This window comes from Cryptomeria japonica, chromosome 8, assembly GCF_030272615.1.
Source record: "Cryptomeria japonica chromosome 8, Sugi_1.0, whole genome shotgun sequence".
NCBI lineage: Eukaryota > Viridiplantae > Streptophyta > Pinopsida > Cupressales > Cupressaceae > Cryptomeria > Cryptomeria japonica.
The window spans coordinates 85,325,946-85,343,282 of NC_081412.1; positions in this window are offsets into that span (position 1 = coordinate 85,325,946).

Genomic DNA, 17,337 nt, shown 5'->3' on the forward strand with positions numbered 1-17,337 from the left:
GGTAAAGAAGAAGAATGTCATTCAGAGGAATGACCACTGGAGTCACTGGTACACAAGATAGTGTTTGACTTGTGTGGATGATATGGACAAGTTACCAGTATAGTTTGTCACCGGTAAGGAAAGTATGTCAATTGGTAAGTGATGTGTTGACATGAAGAAGATAAATCAACCAAGTGAGTGGTTGCCAACCGACAAGCTTATGACAAGTGTACAAGGAGGATGTATAGGTTATTAGTATGCTGTGTGGATGCAGAACAAAATGACTCCCACCACATAAAGATGCAGTCACTATGTGAAGAGATGACTGCCAATGAATATGACCACATTGGATCACATGTGCCTATTTGAAGATATGCTGAACAAACAAGGAAGCCACATGAGTGCATTGCAGGATGCAGATGACAAGGACTCACTCCCACTAGTAAGTGGTGCTTATCTCCTATTATGCAAACTATGCATCTTAGTTCTGTGAGATAAGGAAGATGGGGTGAAGGCAGGTGAATGAAGACTCACACCGGATCTACCAATAAATCAAAGGGATGCCTCAAGTGCATGAAATCAGGGATATGTACTATAACGACATAGAAGGCATGATAAGCCACTAGGACAGAAAAAGAAGAGCAAAGAAGTGATGGTTTTGTCACCTTGACAAACCGGCTAAGATAATGTCTGGTTTGACGATGAAGAGGGCAAAGTGGAGTAGCTACAGAGAGAGAGAGAGAGAGTTCAATAGGTATGTAGATGCCTTAGATGATATCAGTCAAAGGTAGATGACATGGTGTCATCAGGATGGCTATCGGTGAGCATGAGAATTGGTAAGGAAGTAAAGAGGCTAAGTGATGTGCTTCTACTTGATGAGAATGATAATGCTATGTATAGACATGTTGTTATACACAATGCACCACTGAGAGGGGGGTGAATCAGTGGTTCTCAATATTTTCCCTTTTTCTATCCTATGTGAGTATAACAAGGGAGACAAACACAAATGCACTCACACATAAGAGGGACATCACATAACACCAGCATATATGAGGAAAACCCAAGATGGAAAAAACCTTGATGTTGTTGGAGACTACTGCTCCAATATAGCCTCATAATGAATCTCTGATTACAATTCTTAGGGCACCGACCCAAGGAGCACCAACCCCTAATTTAGGCCACCAACCCAAGGAGCACCAACCCCTGATTTAGGGCACCAACCCAAAGAGCTACAACCCCTGCACCGAGCTCCAACTCAGTGATTACAAAACATAATCATTTACAAGTTAATGACCTTGTTACAAATGGATTTTATAACTCTTCTTCAAATCTCTCTACTGGATCTTCTATCTAGTTTATTGTCAGTTCTACTCTTTGTTGGTTCTACTCTCTGTCGGTTCTACACTTTACTTGTTCTCTCTTCTCTCTGCAACACCACTTCTCTCCTTCTCCCTGCTACACCACTTCTCTCCACCGATACTACACTCTGCCGGTTTTATGCCTACCTTCTCTACAATCTCCTTCACTTCTTCTCTGTCAGTATGGTCACTGTCAGTTGCTTCACTGATGCTGGTTGAATACTTCAACCTTGTTTTTACTCACACTCAGTCTCTTCTTCTTCTTCTTCTTGATGAGTAGTTGATTGATTTATCCTTGCATGTAGCAACATTCTCTCATCTAGCGACAACCTTCAATGATTTTCACTTGCATATTTATAACCTGATTTTCCCACCAAAAGGTAATTCAAATTTTAGGCGGTTAGGGTTTCCTCATCGACCTCAAGGAAAACCAAATCCAATCAGATCTCATCTGATTTGATTGCCTAGATTGATGAACTGTAACTCATCAATCAATCCGGCCATTGTCATGCCTTTCTAATCACACCTTCTATTTTTGGTAATTTTCTTTTGACCCGTCGGCTGATTTCTTGGTCGATCACCAAGATTGATTTTGCGGTTTCCTTCACCTGCCTCAATCTCCTCAATTAGTCTGGGCTAGATCTCTATTGTCCTCCTGACCTCGAGCTGCAAACCTATGACATGCATCCTGTGAATCTCATAGTCGACATAAATGTCTACCTATCACCATCTATCTCACCGCTTGACACTTGACTGACTCAACACACTAGCTTGTGCATGCATGCCACTTCATCTCCACATAGAAACTATGTCGGCATCCACCTTTGTGTCGATATTGATTGGATCTCCGACCAATTCTATCACCGGGTTCCTCTACTGGGTTACTATCCCTATTGGTTAAACCATTAACCAATCTGTCATTATCCTTGGACTCTGCTTCTCTTCTGGTGGAACACTCAACCGGTCATTACCCTTGTTAACCTACCTTATGCATATCTTCATCAGATGGGAGTCTTTTGTATCTACACCTTGTCCATATTACCAATGGACATACATACTGGTAGACACTCTTGATAACACCGTGTCATCAACCTTCAACTGACTCCATCTTCAATCTAGCCATTGTCCTCTATCTGCAACTGCTCATCCTTTCCTTCTTCTTCATCAGCCTAGACCACATCTCAACTGGTTTCTCAAAGTGATAAACCCATCAGTATTCATCTATTTCGGCTGCTCAACATGCCTTCTCTATTGGTCTAGTGCATATCCCCGATTTTATGCACTTTGAGGTATCCTTTTGTTACACCGGTAGATCCGGTGTGAGCCTTCAAACACTTGCCTTTAACTCTTCTATCTTATCTCACAAAACTATGATGCACACTATTCATAATAAGAGATAATCTCCACTTACCGATGGGAGTGAGTCCTTGTCATCTACATCCTACCATGCACTCATGTGGCTTCCCTGTTTGTGCAACATACCTTCAAACAGGCACATGTGATCCAATTTGGGGAACACTTACTGTCAGTCATCTCTTCACATGGTGACTGCATCTTCATCCGGTGGGAGTCCTTCTCTTTTGCATCCACACAACATATCGATGACCTACACATACATCTTGTACACTTTTCATAAGCTTGCTGGTTGACAACCACTCACTTGGTTGATTTGTCATTTCCATGTCAACACATCACTTACTAGTTGACATGTTCTTTTTACTAGTGATACGCTGTACCGGTAACCAGCCCATCTCTTCCACACAAGCCAAAAACTGACTTGTATATTGGTGACTCCAAAGGTCATTCTACTGAATGACATTCTCTCCCTTACCTTACCGGTGCACTACAACACAAGGTGATATCAAAGATATCTCATCCTTTATGCAACCATGATAGTGTTGTCCATACATCTCCTATACTGGTAGCCCTTCTATACCAGTTGACATCAATGACACCATTTCTAGTATTCATCAATGGCAACACTGCTCATCAATCTCCCATACCGGTTGACATCAATGACAACATAATGCCAACACATGTCTGGCGACCAGTTAAGGTGTTCCACCGATATATCAGCAAAGTGTAGACATGATGGTTAACCGGTAAAGTGTGAGATACCAATAGGGTTAGAAAACAGACATAAAAGAAGGACTGATTGAGTGTTTGGTTGGTGATCCTGTCTAAACCGACAAAGAGGACCAAGCTAAGGTGGATGTCGATAAAGGTGCCATGTGGAGTGAAGGTGGCGGATATGCATTTAGTGGTAGATGGAGTATACACCAACAAGGTTGTTACAAAGTTGGTTGACATTAATTGTAGACCCTATAAATCATTGGATGTGTTGCAGAGGTGTGCAGATCAAGGAAGGTCGAACAGAGGTGATCGATGGGATGCATCGATCAATGCAGAGTGTCCAGGTGTAGAATGAGGTTGGTGATGCAATCTATAGAACCATTTATGGTGATTGATCTTGTGTCTCATCAAGTGACTGTCCGTGTTTGCTAAGTTTAGCAAACATGCCTTGGAAGGAAGAAGATTTGGTAGGTAATGCTTGATTGCTTGCAAGCTGCCTATCTTTGTGCAAAATAAGATCAAATCAGATCTGATATGCCTTGCTATCAGTGGAAGAAACCATAATGGTGCCAAGTTCAAACTCACGTCTTGGCGGGAAAAAAATTGGCTATATGTATGCGAGCCAAAGATATTGTTTGGGTTGCTAAAGGAGAGAGTGTTGCTATTGCAAAAGAGAGAAAATCAATCAAGTGCTCATTAAGAGTTAGAGGAGAGACTGAGTGTGAGAGAGAATCGGGTTGAAGAGTTCAACCAGTAAGAGCGAGGCAACCGATAGTCGAACATTGAGTCTGACAGAGAAGGAAACCGGTTGTGACTAAATCGATAGAGATGAGCCATAGTAAATTGCGGAGAAGGGAAGTTGAGGACCGACAAGAATCAGATGGTACATATCTAATTGAGTTATCAAGACCAGTGGGGGAGAGAATAAAATTAGTTGAGAGAAGAGGAAACCAATAGAGAGAACCGACAGAGAAGGAGAAGAGACTGAACTGACAAGGTTGCAACAATAAAAGGGTGAGGTAGACAACCAACAGTGAACTGGATAAGAGATCTAGTAGAGAGATTTGAAGAAGTGTTACAAAATCCATTTGTAATAAGGTTATTAACTTTTAAATGATTATGCTTTGTATTCATTGAGTTGTATCTCGGTGCAGGGGTTGTAGATCCTTGGGTTGGTGCCCAAAAATCAGGGGTTGTAGCTCCTTGGGTTGGTGCCCCAAACATTGTAATCAAAGATCCACTAAGAGGCTATATTGGAGCAGTAGTCTCCAACAACATTTCTCATTGAGGTTTTTCCCATCTTGGGTTTTCCTCATATATGCTGGTGTTATGTGATGTCCCTTTGTGTGTGATTGCATTTGTGTTGGTCTTCCCTCTAACCGGTAAGTCTACATTGGGTTAGATCTGATAACTGGTATACTCACATTGGAAAGTTAAAGGGAAAAGTTTGAGAACCACTGATTCACCCCTCTCTCAGTGATACATTGTGTCTAACAATTGGTATCAAAGCCTAGGTTCCCAGTCAGACGAGATTTCTCCATCTTGGGTAGATTCTAGCTTAAGGACACAATGGTTTGTTTAGTGTCAATCCCAACTCTAGTGTTTAATGGGTCTAACTATTCCATTTGGAGTTGTAGAATGGAAGTTCACTTATCCTCTCTAGGGTATGATATTTGGATGTCTATTGTAAATGGTTGCTCTAGTAAAGTTTGTCCTCCCACCGATTCAGATGCAGAAAGAAAAAACCAGTGCAAAGAAGCAACAATGAAGGCTATACTCTGTGGGTTAATAGATGATGTCTCCTCACAGGTGGACAAATGCAGATCGACAAAAAGATTATGGGAGAGATTGAAGAAGCTCTATGGAAATGAGCCCACTACTGCAGAACTAGCTTGTGATGATAGGATGCAAAATGCATCTCATGTACTTGTAGATGTTGAAGGGAGATCTACTGGCAACTGCAACATTGATGAAGAAGGAACCCACCTCTTGATCACTCAAGAATCAGAAGATGAGAGGCACACATCTAAGAATGATCATGCAGATCACTCCTACTGACAAGATGTGTTTGGCAGTGATAGTGAAGGTGAAGAAGAAGAGGAAGCTGAAGTTGATCTTGAAAGTGAGCTTGTGAATGCACTTGAAGAACTCATCAGAGTAAGAAAGGAATACAATCTATTCAAGAATGCTGCTATAGTGGAGTAGAACCGGTTGATGAAATTCCTTGAATAATCTGAGAAATGTATCTTAGAGTTGAAGCCTCAATAAGGAAACACCAAGGAGTGTCAGTGTAGTGATCTAGCCTCTGAGGTAGAAGTAAAAGATAAAGAATATCAACAACTTCTTGGAGAAATGGAGGTCCTCCGAAATGAGCTTGAGAAGTGTCAGGATGAGCTCAAGGTAAGAATCCGATTTGATGGCAACAATGATGCCTTGGAAAAGATGTTGAAGAAGCAAATGCATTCCAAGGATACCAGAGGATTAGGAAGTGGTGCCAGTGAATGGTCCACCAGCAAGAATGTCCCCCACAATGACATTCTGTTTGTCTCCTCAAATGGAGAGAACAAGGGACAGACCTTCACTGTCTGGAATACTCCTTGGAAGAAGGTTGACCTAACCACAACCAATGAAGACTTGCATACAAGAATGAAGATTGGTGCTGCAAGAAGGAGGAACAATGTAGATCCCAAAGGAAAAGGGAAAATGGGAGACGACAAATTCATCGGAAGCAAGAACATGAGAAGACAACATAGAAGACCTCCTCCCGGTAAAAGACAAGGAAATGCTACTTCCCACAAGACAAAGCATGTATGGGAAAAGGAGATAATCAATGGAAGAGCTACAAAGTATGGACAATCCAAGATTCATCCCCGAAGCAACAGAAATGGAGATACTAAACCGGTAAGATCTCCCCATGCATGGCAAAATAAATTTGTAAGTTATAAACCTTCCTTCTCTAGTTATTGGTTTTCATGTAATGGTCATGGCCATAGGGTAGACGAATGCAGAAATAGATCTAAAAGGAATAATATAGGATCTCATAGATATCATGCATATGAGAAAAAAGTATCCAGGAGTAGATACATGCATATCCCCTCTCTCGGATATGCAAATAATATTTGTTATAACTGCAATAGATCAGGCCATAGAAGTTATGAATGTAGGAAGAAGAACTTGCAGTCATATGACAACTGGTATAACAACTATACTCAACATGGAAATAGATATAGAGCATATGGAAGTCAAAGACTTCTATGGAGTCAAAAGAGAAATGTCCTTGCAAGATCAAGAGGACCACTAGTTTTGGTTACCAGTTACGACAACATGACTAGAAGAAGATGGTCAAATCGGTATGCTACGAGATTGCCCAATCATGAAGTTGGGATGGATGCTATGTGCTACTATAACACTACTTCCGGTTGTGATGTAGAGTCCAAAAAATGACAAGGCTCATCAACAGAAGAAGGCAAGACCTTCTCCGAAGTCTGAAAATGGGAAGAAGAATGAGACCAAGTAGGTATGGAGGAAGAAGCAAGAGGATGCAACCATGGACCGACATTGTGCATTCAATGCACAGGTGATATCTCCTAAGGCCTAAAGGAAATCTAGGACCTCATGGGGAGTAACATATTGACTAGATCATTCACCCCCTCAATGAAGAAGGGCACTTGGAAGAACAAGATGCTGTCGGTATGAAGGATAGAAATGAGAAGATAAGTATGTGTAGTGGCTGCCTTGGCTACACACCTATAGATTAGAGTTGGATCACTACTGCATGTGTCAATGGATGGAGATTAATAATTGAAATTAGATACATAGTGACACAAAATGTCAAGAATCACAAGAAGGTGCTTCGGTAGTGATGATGGACCAGTACAAGAAACTAGTATGTGCAGGATGTTACTGGCATGATGCTAATAGGTACTTGCAGGTTATGTAAGACAATGAGGTTGGAGATCATTGCATTAGCACTGGTAACATGGAATGGAAGCTATGTCTCAGGTGGTGTTGATGAAGACCTGAATGGCATATGTTGGCCCAAATGTTGATTATGTATGCATACATCCCTTGAGGGCTAACCAGTTTAACTCTTGGCATGATGATGACATTGTATGACATTGTGTACATCCATGATCACTTCATAGGTTGTGGTGGATATAATAGAACTAAAAGATCATCAGATGACCACATACACACAACTCAACCGGTATATAGTGAAGTTTGCAGCTCTGGTTTTGGACCTGACCGACAATGTGGACTTGAGATGTATGACTCAGGAGGAGTTGACAACCATGTTTTCTAATGTGTATCTGACTTGCTGGAAATAGAGGCTATGCAAGTATCTATGGTTGTACCAGTATGTTTGTGTTTTGGAGGTATCTGGTTTTGTAAAATATTTCAATGTCTATCAAATTGAAATCACAACTAGATCACCAGAAGAGTTGTTTGCAAAATGGGAGAGTTACCTGCACAAGAGAACATATAGTTGGTATCAAAAGAGGAGATGCACCTGGTAAAGAGAAAAAGGGGAGAAAAATATCTAACAATGATCGGTAAATACAAGGAAGTGAGAGACCTCGACAGTTCCCTTTGCCATTGTTGTCAAAGGGGGAGAAGGATTATGTAGTATGTCGGATACTAAATGTGTTGACATTAATGCCAAAGGGGGAGATTGTTGGCATTGTGTTGTCATTGATGTCAACTGATATAGAAGAACAAACGGTATGGGAGTATTGTTAACATGAAATCATTAATGTCAATCGCTATTGTAGGTCATCGGTAAAGAAGAAGAATGTAATTTAGAGGAATGACCACTGGAGTCACTAGTACACAAGATAGTGTTTGACTTGTGTGGATGATATGGACGAGTTACCAGTATAGTATGTCACCGATAAGGAAAGTATGTCAATTGGTAAGTGATGTGTTCACATGAAGAAGACAAATCAACCAAGTGAGTGGTTGTCAAATGACAAGCTTATGACAAGTGTACAAGAAGGATGTACAGGTTACTGGTATGCTGTGTGGATGCAAAACAACAAGACTCCCACCAGATAAAGATGTAGTCACTATGTGAAGAGATGACTGATAATGAATATGCCCACACTAGATCACATGTTCCTGTTTGAAGATATGCTGAACAAACAGGAAAGCCACATGAGTGCATTGCAAGATGCAAATGACAAGGACTCACTCTCACTGGTAAGTGATGCTTATCTCCTATTATGTAAAGTATGCATCTTAGTTATGCGAGATAAGGAAGATGAGGTGAAGGCATGTGAATGAAGACTCACACTAGATCTACTGGTAAATCAAAGGGATACCTCAAGTGCATGAAATTAGGGATATGCACTGGACCAACATAGAAGGCATGATAAGCCACCAGGATGGAAAAAGAAGAGAAAAGAAGTGATGGGTTTGTCACCTTGACAAACCGGCTAAGATAATGTCTGGTTTGAAGATGAAGAGGGAAAAGTGGAGTAGCTATAGAGAGAGAGTTCAATCGGTATGTAGATTCCTTAGATGGTATTGGTCGAAGGTTGATGGCATGGTGTCATCAGGATGGCTACCGGTGAGCATGAGAACCGGTAAGGAAACAAAGAGGCTAAGTGATGTGCTCCTACCTAATGAGAATGAGCATGCTATGGATAGACATGTCTGGCAACCGATTAAGGTGTTCCACCGATAGATCAGAAAAGTGTTGACATGATGGTTAACCAATAAAGTGTGAGATACCGATAGGGTTAGAAAACCGACAGAAAAGAAGGACCGATTGAGTGTTTGGTCGGTGATCCTATCTGAACTGACAAAGAGGACCAAGCTAAGGTGGATGTCAACAAAGGTGCCACATGGAGTCAAGGTGGTAGACATGCATGCAGTGGTAGATGGAGTGTACACCGATGAGGTTTTTATAGAGTTGGTCGACATTAATTGTAGACCTCATAAATCATGGGATATGTTGCAGAGGAGTTGTAGACATGTGCGGCTTGAGGAAGGTAGAATAGAGGTGATCGATGGGATGCATCGATCAATGCAGAGTTTCTAGGTGAAGAATAAGGTTGGTGATAAAATTTGCAGAACCATTTATGGTGATTGATCTTGTGTCTCACCGACTGACTGTCTGTGTTTGCTAAGTTTAGCAAACGTGCCTTGGAAGGAAGAAGATTTGGCAGATAATGCTTAATTGCTTGCAGGCTGCCTAACTTCATGTAAAACGTGATCAGATCAGATCTGATATGCCTCGCAATTAGCGGAAGAAACCCTAATGGCACCAAGTTCAAACTCACATCTTGGCAGGAAAATCTGGCTATATGTATGTGAGCCAAAGATATTGTTTGGGTTGCTGAAGGAGAGAGTGTTGCTGCTGCAAAAGAGAGAAAATCAGTCAAGTGCTCATTGAGAGTCAAAGGAGAGACTGAGTGTGAGAGAGAATCAGGTTGAAGAGTTCAACCGGTAAGAGCAAGGTAATTAGTATTCAGTCATTGATTTTGACAGAGGAGGAAATCAGTTGTGACTAAACTGACAGAGAAGAGCCATAGCAGATTGCAGAGAAGGGAAGATGAGGACCGACAAGAATCAAATGGTAGATATCTGATTGAGTTATCAAGACCACTGGTAGAGAGAAGAAAAGAAGTTGAGAGAAGAGGCAACCAATAGAGAGAACCAATAGAGAGAGAATCGACAGAGAAGGAGAAGAGACTAAACCAACAAGGTTGCAGCAAGAGATAAGGTTGCAACAATAAAAGGGTGAGGTAGAGAACTGATAGTGAACTAGACAAGAGATCCAGCAAAGAGATTTGAAGAAGGGTTACAAAATCCATTTGTAACAAGGTTATTAACTTGTAAATGATTATGCTTTGTATTCACCGAGTTGGAGCTCGGTGCAAGGGTTGTAGCTCCTTGGGTTGGTGCCTTAAAATCAGGGGTTGTAACTCCTTGGGTTGGTGCTCCTTGGGTTGGTGCCCTAAACATTATAATCAGAGATCCATTGTGAGGCTAGATTGGAGCAGTAGTCTCCAGTAGCATTTCTCACCGAGGTTTTTCCCATCTTGGGTTTTCCTCGTATATGCTGGTGTTATGTGATATCCCTTTGTGTCTGATTGCATTTGTGTTGGTCTCCCCTCTAACCAACAAGTCTATATTGGGTTATATCTAATAACTGGTATACTCACATAGGACAGTTAAAGGGAAAAGTTTGAGAACCACTGATTCACCCCCCTCTCAGTGGTACACTGTGTCTAACATGAAGGAGCCCAAAATTGCAACCCAGGTGCTTTGCGGTAGGGTGTTCGAACAAGATTTTTTGGGGGACATAGAGAAAGCCCTTTATGAGATTGATTGTAATCTAATGTTTACTCTTGCTCCTTATTATGGATTGGTTATCCGAAATGGGGTCCCTGTGTCGCGACTTCCAATTTTATTTGTTTGGGATAATGTTGGTTGGGAAGTGTATAAATGTATTGTTTGGAGATGTTTGGACTTTCTAGAAAAGTTAATGGGTTTTGCTGATGATGGCACCCTTGTCCCTCCTATCGGTGATGTGATTGATGAGAGCATTCCTTTGGTATGCCAACACAAAATCTTAATGGGCTTGTGGGATGATGATGATGTGTTTTCTTCTAGCAGCAACAACAATTCTGATGAAGATTGGGCAGAGATGGCGGTGGACGCTTCTCTTATTCCTGGGCATGATTAACTTTTTTCATATTCCCTTATTTTGTTCATCAAGTGCCTCCTATTCCTTTCTCTTTATGTATTTTTCTTCTCACAGATATGCCTAATTAATTTTTGGGTTTCATATGGTTCTCTGGGTTTTGGGCATATAGTTCTCTAGAGAGGAGTTTTGTTTATTCCTGTGGTTAATCATACCAAGGCTTGTAATTTATGTGAATAGTCCTAGATATAGATGTCCATATTCCTTAGTATTAGTAGACTTTTCAAGTAAGTTTAAATGTTTGTAATTCCTCTCTCTGGTTTGATTTGGGTTCCTTCTGGATCTTAATGGTCATGTAAATCTTAAACTTTTTTAATATATTAAATCCTGTGTGGGGGAAAAGGTGACACTAAGCAAACATGCCTTAATATCACTTTCAATCACACACTTGTGGAATATGAAAGAGCCTAGAGGTATCACAGAGAGCCACAGGCTACCTATTAGGATTTCTATTCCTTTGTTGCAAATGATAGATAGAATGATGCAAGTTCAACTATTAACCCTAAAGTGTAAGTATGAACTAGTAACTTTGAGCACAAGATTGTAGAATTGAGATTTAATGATGAACAATTGTAAGGATAAGAGGAGAAATGTAAATGTGTACCTTGAATGGATTTGATTCTGCAAGATCTGCCGCTGAAGTCGGAAGCCTGAAATACTGAAGCTGCTACCTCTGAAATTGCCAAAATTCACTGAAATGGACAGGGACCAGGGCACCCAGTGCCCCTGTCCTGGCAGGACCAAGGTGCCCCATGCCCCTGTCCTAGCTTTCTGGGTTGGAATTTGGTGTGAAGTTCTGTCTCAGTCCGCTTTCATCAAATCTGCAACTTGCAGGGTCGTTTGAATTCGGAAATCTACACTTATATCTGAAAAGGGTTGTAGGTGGCTATATAGGGTTTTGCCTTAGTCAAACCCCCTCTTTGGTGATTTCCACCTCCACAAATAGCCAAGTTGTATAGTAAAAGTTGTGTGTGCAAACCTTGTGTGTGTGCAAGATCCTAAAATGCAAGTAAGCAAACTAGAGTAACCTAGAAAGTAAACCCTAATTGATCGTAAATGATAATGTAAATGCTCCAAATCAAGATGCAAAGTGATCTAAAGAATGAATACAAATGATATAATGAGGCTTATGCAAAGACATGAAAACAACATGAAATTATACCCAACCCCAAGGGAGGGGTACAAGCCAATCTTCAGTCGGTGATCCCCTATTGTTCTTCTATGTCTTCAAAGCCCTAAGTTGATGAATGAAATTGAATGCTTGATTAATGGATGTTGAGTGTTGTTGAAGATCCCACAAGACTTTCTCTTTTGCTACAATGCCTTCCTTCTTGTTGCTTGTTGTTGTTTTCTCCATTCATGATTCCTCCTTATATGTCCCTTATGCCTTCAATTGAGAAAAAAGAGTCTTTATATAGGAAACCCTAGGTCTTAATTTCACTTTAGGCCGACTTAGAGATTGAATCTCCCACCAATTTCTTGGGGTTAAGCTTTATTTTATGATTGGATCGCGCTCCTAAAATTTCGGGAAAAATGTCCGGGACCGTGTGCACTCCGAGCGCCATGGTCCTCTCCGGGCGCCATGGTCCCGACAACTTTTCACCAAATTTTTCAGGGTCATCGGATATGATGATTTTAGAGAGAATCCCGAAGTTACTGCTGATTTAAAGATGTTTTGACCCCCAAAATCAGGCCTTAAAGTTCAAAATAGGACCTAATTAAGGTTTTAGATTAAATGATGTATTGGAAGAATAAAATGAAAGGGGCACACTTTAATGAAAAGGGCCCAACTTTATGATATGGGAGATGATAAAATAGAACCTTAGACCTAATTAATTTAATTAATTAAGTGCTAAAGGGGAAATGCAATGCAAAATGCAAAATGCGCCAAGGCGGGTGCTAAACTAGGTGTGAAATTGTACCACCCTAGCAAGTGCGTACAATTTACGATGCTACATTTAGCCCCCACTTTAGTGGTCATATGAACACTACGTGCATATGCAAGCTAAAGTATAGAAAAGTAAACATTATTTGAAAAAGGATATATCCATAAGTTGTTGAATGAAGCCCCCAACGGCATCTGTAGTACTCAGTTAGGAACCACAACCTACAAAACCACATGTTAGATCACAAAATCACCTAATGCTTACTAAGGAAGGTGATGAAATTTGAGGGTAGCTATATGCCCCCCCTATTTTGGCTTGCTAATTTTAGTGAGTTGAAACAGGGTATCATGTTTACCACTTCGAATTGTTAAAGAATATTGATGACAAATGCTCACAAGAAGATTTGATATGAGATCAAAAACTAATGGAGAATCATTTGGTAAGAAAGAGGACTAAATCTCAATTCCAACACAACAAAGAGTGTGAGGATTTGAGAGTTCTCTAACACAAGATGAAGGATGTAAATGGAAACAAAATGCAAAGAGAAGAAAAGAAAGGAAAAAAGCATGAATACACACATTGGTGATCCATGAGAAGAATAGTGAGAGAGAAAACATGGACTTCTCACCCCTAGATCTTGTCTAGGTGATCCATGGGAAAAAGGACATGGAAAACTAGCCCCTAGAGTCTGTCTAGGTGATCCATGTAAGGGAGGAGAGTGAGAAAGTCTAGCCTTATGCCGCTAGTTCCACTCAACCTCGTGCATGTGTGTGTAAGTGAGGTTAGAAGCACCTCATAGGAGTCTATGCCCGAGTATGCTACAACCTGTATATGTATAGTACAAAAGCGTGACATCTCGCTCTAAGAGTCTGTGCTCTGGTTATGAGAATAATCACCTTGCATAAAAGAAAAATGGAGACATCTCGCTCTAAGAGTCTGTGCTCTGGTTCCGAGAATGACCGATTGCTCAAAAAGTGTAATGTTTATGTCATAAGCAAAGTAGAACAAGGATACCTACCTTATCACAAAACAAGATACCTCAAAAATGCAACAATGTCATAGATCCAAGCAAGAGAGTTTTGCACTCTTTAAGCAAGGATAAGATAGTTGAAAAGGGATATCTTGTAGTATGTGTAAAGGAGATCCTTAGAGGAGAAGAGATCTTTGTACAAAAGACACCTATCCCCGAGAGGAATTGTCTTAGACAAATATAACATCTTCTAGAATAAGACAAAGAAGAGAATAAGAATGCAATACTTCCTTCTTTTGCGAGGTGAAAGTGATTCTTAATGAAGGATGACGCTCTTTTTAACCCAATTGGGAGAGTGAATTCATTATGGATGTATTTTACCAAGTGCAAAAGAGGTTGTAATCAAGGACTTACACCTCTTGTAAGAGAGAATCCTTGACCAAACAACAACAAATGCATACAAGGAATAACATCAAGTAATAAAGTTCACACCATCCACGAAATAGGAAAAAGTGGATCCTTAGATAAAAATAAGGAAAGATCATTGCCTCCCAAGGATAAGGACAATGAGAAGGACTTACACAATCTTCTAGGGAGAGATTTAGACATAAGTAAAATGTACTACATACTCACATGAGTTCATGCAAGCAAGACATTAGTGTATGTAAAATGCTCCTCACAAGAAGTGGGTAGGATAAGAAAGAGAATACACATCTTCTCTCATATCTAGAAAAAGAGGATTCTAGAGAAAAGATGTTCAATATTTCCACACTATTACCCCGAAGGGAAATTTTAACCATAAAAAGAAGAGATATATGAAATCACTCTTGTCCCCATAGGAACAAGAGATAACATAGAAAATTAGGCTATTATGTTGCTTCAAAAATATGATTGCACTTGAAATTGTACCATCATGAATGACAATGAGCCCCCAGTAAATGAGCTACCAATGTCACATAATGATGAGCAACATAATAGCCATTAATGTTATTTAAAGACATGATAGATTGAATGAGGTATTTGAATATGACATGCTAAATGCTCAACTATAAGTGAGAACAAAAACATGTATAAAATGATAAAAATTGAAGAAGAAAAGTCACAAGAAATCTTAGAAGAGGGATGAGTGTAATTTATTGGAGCCTTATCCCTGGAGGAAAGGACTTTATGATGAATAGGAGATAAAGATTCATAAGTGGATTTAGAAATTTGAGGGGATTCATAAAGAGATTTTTTCATCACCAAGATTTCCTTATGAGGGGAATGAGAGTTGATAGAAGTAGAAGATGATTTAGTTGAAGTGAGATCATCATCACTACTAAATATAACATTCACATTGAGAGATGGTCTTTTAGATGCTTTGGTGGGCTTAGAAATATTATATCCAAGTCCAAATGAATATTCATGCATGTTATGTTCTAAAGGAACTTTAATTCCTTGTTCATTTGTGCCACAACCATTTCCACTATAGCCACTCTTAGCCAAAATGTGAAAAACACGACCATAAAGGGATGCTAAATCAAAGAGAGATGGTGATGCCCCATAGGTCTTAGTGCTATTTGTATTAGAGGAAGATGTTGAAGAGTTATTTGAATCGGAGGTAGCCACAAAGTTGTTACTGAATTGCTTAGACAAAGTGGGCTTCTCTTTAGTTTCTTCCTTAGATTTTCCCTTCTCAATCTTAGGCACTCTATATTCTCCTACAAAAGTAGGGTTAAAGTCTAAAGATCCCCAATCATCATCTAAGAGAGCCTTTTTGGGAGAAAAGATATCTTTAGGAGAAGATTCTGATTGAGTAGAAGGATCAAGAGTACTAGAGGGGACAAAATCCTTAAAGGAAGTAGATGCATTTGAAGTGGTAGAAGAATTGGAAGTAGTTGAATAAGAAGATCCAGTTCGTAATGGTTCTTGAAGATTAGTATCAGCTAGCAAGGTGTATGTTATATTGTCATAAATGAATTTGACTCGCCCATGCAAATTTGAGGGGACAACTTGCATACTATGAAGCCAAGGTCTCCCTAATAGAAGATTGTAAGTCAAATTACCAGAGATGACATGAATAGGTGTAGGTAAAGTAACAGGACCTACTGTAATAGGTAAGGTTATCATACCCAAACATTCTTTACCAACATTATCAAAGCCTTGAATAGAAATAAAAGAATGTTTAATGAGAGAATGATCCACATTAAGTTTGTCCAATAAATCAATACTAAAAACATTAAGGTCAGATCCATTGTCCACAAGGGTTCGTCTTATAGCACTTTCATTGATAATAACTACAATCATAAGAGGATCATATTGATTTTGAATTTCATGAGAAGGTAACTCATCTTGTGTGAACACAATTTGAGCTTTGGGTCTGCTTGTAGAATCAATCAGGGAAGCCATGTTATTATTATTATTATTAGGTGTCACTGCAGGGGGGACATCTAAATTTTTTTAAGCATCTTGTAACATCGCATGATAGGCAGGTGAAGTTTGAACTAAATCCCAAATAGAAATCTTAGCCAGAGTAGTTTTAAGTTGTTCAATAAGATCATAGTCCTTACTAAGCATTTGTGAAATACGAGGAGCTTGAGGAAGAATAGGTTGGGAAGGAGGAAGTGAAGTTGGGATAACTAGAGGAGGATTAGGTTGCCTATTGTTTCTTGTGTTATAGGTATGAGCAACCGCATTATAACTCTCTCTAGTCAGTTGCTTAGCATACTCATAAGGGCTCTTAGTAGAATAACCTCCTTGCATAGTAATAATAGGTTTCTTAGGAGTGCAAAAATAATCATTAGCATAACCACCTTGAACCACTAAGATAGGCTTATTTAAAGGTTGAGAATTTTGAGAAGGACAAGCACCTTGGACAGTGAAGAGAGGTTTGTTAGGTGTTTCATTCACATGTATCAAATTGATTGAGGATGGTTTATAGGAATGAACAAAAGTGTTGGAAGAATTATTGATAGTCTTCTCTTGCACTAAAATCTTATCACGGATTAAATCAATTTTAGGAGAGAGACAAGGGGTAGGCATTGATGTTCTAGTAGGAAAGGTCATATCATCCTCTATCATCAAAGGATCTACATGGGGAATAAACTCTCTAGGAGAAGGATCAACATTACTCTCTAAAGTCTCACTTTTGAGAGGGAGATCTTTGAAAGAGATGTTAACCATCTTGCTTTGAACTAGGGTATCCTTATGAGTAGAACCAAGTTGAGGAGAGGGAGATGCTTTTTTTTTTAGAGGGAGAATAATTGAGATTCAAGGAAGGTGAGAAACTATCAAGGGAGTTTTCAATCTTGATTTCATCCCCTTTGGCTAGGGTTCTCTCATGGGGTAGAGAATAATCTACACCTTCTTCTAATGGTTCAT